Consider the following 6,843-nt stretch of genomic DNA (forward strand, 5'->3'; position numbering starts at 1 on the left):
ACCAGCTCGTCCGGTCCCGCAAGCCGCAACTATGAAGGTGAGTCGGCTTTCCTCCGTGCGTGCGGGGCTATCACTGTGCATGTCACACCGCGGGCCTGACCGTTGCCATCACGGCAGGTGTTCACATTCGTCGGTGGTGTTCGGCCGTCGTCGCGCCAGCTGATGACTGTCCGGGTTCAGCCTTCGGTCGGCTACATAATTGATCCACCCCCCCCCCCAAACAAAAGAGAGCTGGTAACTGGGTCTGGTTTTTACGTCTCGTTGGAGCAGTGTGACTGGTATTTCTTATGACATGTAACATTTTGTTGTGAAAAACGGCGCCGTGGTTAGTAAACAGCGCAGCCTGTGCGTCTGCCGATCATCGGACGTCGTCAACGATCTAATCTGTAGTGTCGTGCACCGTTCCAAGCTTCTCAACCGCTCCCCCAACCTTTACGTTATACCTCTACCCAGACTCGACACTGGCCTTACCTGTGTGTTGCTGTTGCGGCCATTCTAACCCTCTGACTCCCTCTGTTGCAGTGTCCTGTCCGCGTCCCGCGTGCGCATCTCGTGTACGAGAGGAGGACCAACGGCGTGCGCGGGCCTGGTACGAGCTTCCGCGACTCGCGGTGCCCACCCATTTCATAGTGGCCGATTCGGACGGAAGCAGCGGCCTAGAGCGCGGTCTGCCCGGCCTCTTCTGCCCGCTGTGCGACGCCTGTGCCGCCGTCCAGGTTGGCCAGCGCTGGACCAAGCTGGAGCCGCTGCTGCGCGCGCCAGACAACCGCGACGGCTGGCGTCCGGTGCGCACGCCGTCCGACCGCACCGCGCTCTACCTGCTTAGCCAGTACATGTACGGCGAGCGCGAGCGGTCGGATGCTGCTGGCGAGCCGCCCATCTTGCCCACGCCGCTCGAGGACTCGGCGTTGCTGCTCTGGATCCGCTCCGAGGCCGTTGGCTTTGTCGCGCTCAAGCGGTGTGGTCAGCTAATCGAAGGTGGACCCGAATCGTTCGCCATGGACGTGGTTGACATGGTGGCGGTGCAGCGTGCGTGGCGGCGGCGCGGCCACGTCACGCGCCTGCTTGACATGCTGCTGGTCGACCGGCCGGACACGCCACTCGGCCTCACGCAGCCGTCGCCGGCCCTGTGGCAGCTGCTGCTGCGCTACCTGACGGCGCGGCCGGCGCTGCGGCCTCGCGTCTGGATCGTCCAATGGGCCGGTATTGAGGGCTTCCGTACCAACGTCTGGGAGGAGTTGTTGCGTCGTAATCGGTATGACTGAGAGTCGTCGTCGTCGTCGATGGCGTCGTCGTCGGACGACGACTGGTGAGCGCCGGCAGATAGCCGGAGATCTGAGGTACGCCACGAGTGCCGACTTGCCGTCCAGTGGCGCGAATGTGATCGATGTGGATTCCGTCTGAAGAAATCGTCAACTGTCACTCGCTATGTCTGTGATGTGTTTGTGAACGACACCGATCGGGTCACGCGGAGCCGCTCTGGCTGTATTTCCGCCGTCAGTAATATTGGCGTAACTGTGATTGTGTCGCTGTAAAGCATCCTGTGCAGGCCCCCGCCTCCCTGTGCCGGCTGACCCGGCGGGTATCGGCCCTCGCCGCCAGCCGCGGGGGTGTTGATGCCGACAGGGAAGGCCACGCTCCTTTCGGACTCGGCCGCGTCGCTGGGCAGATGGATTGTGTCGAGCACAGTGTTTGGGCTGCTTGGTTTGCGGAAGGAACTTGCTGCAGCGCCTTATCCTCGGTGTATGTATGCTCATTATGTAACTGTTTTATCTCTACAGACGTGATCGTACGTGCGTGTTGTGTACCGATCCATGCTGCGTTTTGTAGTGGAACAGGTGGCTGTGTTTTCTCGTGTCAATGTATCGTCTAAGAATCAGTACAATACACAATCGCATACTAACCAGTTGATTTTTTTCTGGTAGAACCAGGCGCTTGGCCTGACGGTACCAGCCTGCCATCTGACAGACGAACCAGCCGTGTCTGCTGCGATAGGGTATCTGATATCTGGCCTGGCCCACGCTTCCAGCCTGCACAGTGTCACCCACGCCCCTAGCCAGGGCTCGACATTACCAGCATCTCCGGCCGGTCTTGTTGGCGGCGCGCACTTTCGTAGGGAGGATAACGTTTAGTTTGATACAAACGGTCAGTGTTATGGTGCCGGGGTCACACACTTACAACGGAGGATTTTGTGAGCATTTGCGCGATTTCCGACTCGCAGCTGTATTGAATAATGTTAGAGAAGTTATGAAACCACGTGCACACGGTGGGTAGTCGCGGTTGTCGCTTAAAACGCAATTCAAAATCAGTTCTTAATGTTCTTGTTCCTGCGAAAGCTCTCGCTTAGACAGCAATTTATCAGGGCCCGGAATGGACAGATTTTTATAGCAGCGCAGCCCGGCCCGGGCTCTGCCAGCACCGAGCTCCTCACATAAAACTGGCGAACCTGCGGTACTACCCAGGCTGAACTAAGCTCATGCGCAACGGGGCATACAATGCGCTTTTTCCGCGAATGCCGTAGCAGAATATGAGTGGAATATAGTTGTGCCCGTTCCGGTTGCCCAGTCCTAATTAACTCTGGCGCAGAATTTGCGGGGCGGCCGTCCCACATTTGCAACCGCACGGGAGGTGGTGTGAGTATTGTGGGTGTCATGTACGCTTTTTCGATTGTGGGAGCTGGGAAACCAACTCTGGGGTGAGAGTGTCCAGGGACAACGCGTCGTTCGGTGCGTTATCAGTCGCATGTCACCGGTCCGGGATTTTTTACGAGTGCGGAAGCTCAAAATCCGCATTGTCAAAAGTCATTTTCCCATGCAGTAGCACACGGAAGGTCACTTAACATCAGTCAAAATGTCATATCACAAACGCGGCATCAGAAAATCGGCTCGTGCTTTAACGAGGATTTGTCTTTAAATATGATTCGGTGGGATATCGCACCCGTTAATGTTTCCCACAAGGTTATACCTCTCGAAAGATACCTTGTTAAGTGGCCTTTCAATTTATCTCAAACAGGAACCTGTTAGCCTTCGCTCTCATTGTGTTGCAAGTTTCATAGCTAGATTTTCCGCATACAGTTGACCAATGAAACTTTCGTCTCAGTCCAAAGTATGGGCGTGTCAAGTTGATATTTTTGGAGGCATTTGGGATGGAATATGCTGATTTCCCGGGGTCTTTCATTCACTCGCATGCATCAATCGGATGTAACATTTCACTGGCATACAACCAGCGCTAAACTTGATTAACGTCCCCAGTTCAGATATACCCGTTGCTTCAAGTCACAATCAACGTACACGCTTGTTTGGCATGCTAGCAAGTCCTCGCCTTAGTTCGTAGTGATCGTGGGCGCAATATTTTTCAGAAGCAGATGACCTGCAATGAATCTCAGTATGATGCCCGAGAATCAAGTCGTGCGGTTTTTGGACATTGGCAACATGCAATAGCTGCTTTTTCTAGTAAAGTTTCACAGAACGTATGCGGTTGGTCCCTATCGGATCACATATTCAGCCGTTAAAACATTCTGTGAAAGTGCTGGCATCCGAATGTCCTCACTCTAAGGATCCATATTGCAGGATAACATTGCCCATTCTCCGTCCATTCCATCGTGCTAACCCGATAACCTCTACTACGCCCGAGCCATGAGCGCGCTCGATCAGGCACGTCAGAACGCCAGCAGACGCGCGCCAGGGTCACTGCCTTGGGTAACACTGCCTTCGCATTTTGTATGAAACTGGATTCTGTTATCTGAAATGGATGCAGAAAAGGCATGTTGTAATTGTTGGTATCCTAACCAGTCCTCTATTTGAGGTTTTCTTTTGTACGTTATTTGCGCATGCCATCGGTATAATTGTATATATATATATATATATATATATATATATATATATATATATATATATATATAATATTTATGCAATATATACATATACATCCATAATTATACATATATACGTATTTTTAAGTATATATGTATCATTTTTACATACTATCTCCCTCTCTCGCGCGAGTTCGTTTGTCTCCAAGGGAGGAGGAGGAGGCAGGGAGACCGTAAAAGCACTCACAGTTGTACTCGATGCGTCAAATTAAGTCTTTCGACTCAGATACGGCAAGCAAGACTTCGGTAGTGAAGATATGAGAGAGGCGTAATTGGATGATCCCTTTAAAAGGCCGTCGACAAACTCATATCGTTTGGTGATTGCATGATACTTAAACGCTACTTCTGTATATTACGTATCCAGCATCGGCCACATTTTATGACCGTTTTGGACATCCAAAGAAAAACTCTGACAACCCCACTAAATAGTCTTTGCTGTTTTCCCACCGGGTGGTCAGGTTTTGGTGTCTGGTAACTGCCGGATCCTATTTGCCAGCGTGGAAGCATTGCTGCTGATAGTTATCTGAGAGCGTGCTAACATGCCGCCTGGTCTCCCTCCCGCCCAACCCGTTGGGGCGGCAAGCACGTGCTAAGCCAGCCGCTTCCGAGGCTCACAACCACCCTTTCGCCGGCTATCGGCCACCGGCTGTCGGCTTTGATTTGCAATCCGACGTTAGGTTAGGTTACGTAATCCGAAACTACCTGTGGTTAGACTGACAGGTTAATCAGCGGGCGACCCAGGATAGGGAGGACAGATAATACCCGCCGACGCCAACGAGCCGTCGAGAAGGTTTGACCGTCGGTTCGGGTTGGGTCGGATCGGGTTGGGTCGGCTCGGGTGTTCCAATGTTTCATTTCATGAATGGGCGCAAAATAGCGACAGCCACATTGACTGTCACAACTATTTGACAACAATGCAATTCTGCAAACGCTGACGGTGAAAATGAAACTGAAAAAGAAGGTGTTTTCGTGGCAATTCAGATTCACAATGAATGTTCACTATCCATCCCCCGACACAGAAAATTAGCTTCTGAACCTAAAGCACGGCGGTAAGCAAGTCTCGACATTTATGCCGGCCTGCAAGCTGCATGCCATTAATGCGAACAAAATACAAAACATACTGGCGGAAATAATCGGAGGCAGGATGAAGTGGATAAACTGATAAGATTTCCGTGCTTAAAGAATAAAGGTGTAAATGAAGCGCTGACTGAAAAAGACACTAAAAATATCAACGTTTTCAGTTTTGAACCGCAAAAACAAGCTACCAGAGGTACTAAGGCACCGCTGTTTAAGAAAACATACTTTTAGAGCTTCGAGTACACCTCTACCATTTACGTATTAAACAATAAAAGTAGACAAATAGTAAAGCCTGCAAACAGCAGCGAAGTTTATCCAGTTGCACAACAAGTTGACCTTAAACAACTTCCACAAGTTGACCATAAAATGATCATCGGAGACTGAGAAATGAGTGTCAAGTTGATATTTTAGGAGTCATTTGTAATGGAATACGCTTATTTCCCGGGGTCTTTCATTTGCCCGCATGCGTCAATCGGGTATAACATTTCACTGGCATAAAACCAGCGTTAAACTTGATTAGCGTCACCATTTCAGATATATCCGTTGCTTCGAATCACAACAATGTGCACGTTTGTTTGGCATGCTAGCAAGTTCTCGCCTTAGTCCGTATTGATCGTGTACGCCATATTTTTCGGACTGTCCCACATGACCTGCTGTGAACCTCAATATGACCTCCGAGAGTCAAGTCGTTTGTTGTTGTAGACTTTGGCAACAGACAAAAATTGTTTTTTAGTGGAGGCGTTTCACAGAGCGTGGGCGGTTAGCCCCTATCGGATCGCATATTCAGCCGTAAAAGCGTTGTGTGAACATGCTGGCATCCGAATTTTCTCACTCTACGTACCTCTATTGTAGGATAACCTTGCCCTTTCCTTGCCCGTTCCATCGTGCTTACCGGACAGCCTCTAATTACCTCGCATACCGTACGACATTGTCAACGCCCGAGCCATGAGCGCGCGCATCCAGGTACATCAGAGCACCTGCAGACACGTGTCAGGGTCAATAACGAATGGAATGGTGTGGCCAGAACCTGGCTATGTTCGCGCTCTCGGCGCAGAACACGATCCCGCACAGACAGCCTCGCGGATCACTGAGCTCGGCACTGCTGACAAACTGCCCGGCAAAATGGCGTACACGCGTCGCAGTTATCAGCGACCGCAGGCGGCAGAAATCGCCGTTTAAACAAGCGAACGCCTGGTCTAGCTATCAGAACTGTTATACTAGTAGTCAACATGATAATCAACTCCTCTGAATACCAGCGTCGAAACCTGCCAGGTCGGTCGACTTTTTCCAGGAAGGCGCATAAACAGGCACGTTGATGAATTCACTCCAAAAAAACTTTTGATTCATTTCACAATCACCCAACCCGTGCGCCTAAAAGCAACGACTGCTCAATTCTGCACCAATTTATGGCTATCTGCCCTCTGCTCGGTCAAAGTGCAATGATATAAATACATGCTTGCATCTTTAACTTGTAATTTACTTTTGTCGGAAAAAACACTGCCCCTGCAGTTTGTATTAAACTGTATTCTATAACCTGGAATGGATGAAGAAAGGCGCGTGGTAATTGTTGGTACCCTAACCAGTCTGTCTTTTCAACTTTTGTTTTGGACGTTATTTCCGCATGCCATCGGTATAATTGGATGCATTTAATATTTAGATGATATGTATATCTAATTATGCATATATAAGCATGTATATTTGTATACATGTATAATTTTTGCGTACTCTCTCTCTCTCTCTCTCCCTCTCTCTCTCTCTCTCCCTCTCTCTCTCTCCTCTCTTCTCCTCTCTCTTCTCTCTCTCTCTTCTCTCTCTCCTCTCTCTCTCTCTCTCTCCTCTCTCTCCTCTCTCCTCTCTCCTCTCTCTCGCCTCTCTCGGTCCTCTCTCTCCTCTCC

The sequence above is a fragment of the Pollicipes pollicipes genome, unplaced genomic scaffold, assembly GCF_011947565.3.
Source record: "Pollicipes pollicipes isolate AB1234 unplaced genomic scaffold, Ppol_2.1 Scaffold_5724;HRSCAF=6776_pilon_pilon_pilon, whole genome shotgun sequence".
Lineage (NCBI taxonomy): Eukaryota > Metazoa > Arthropoda > Thecostraca > Pollicipedomorpha > Pollicipedidae > Pollicipes > Pollicipes pollicipes.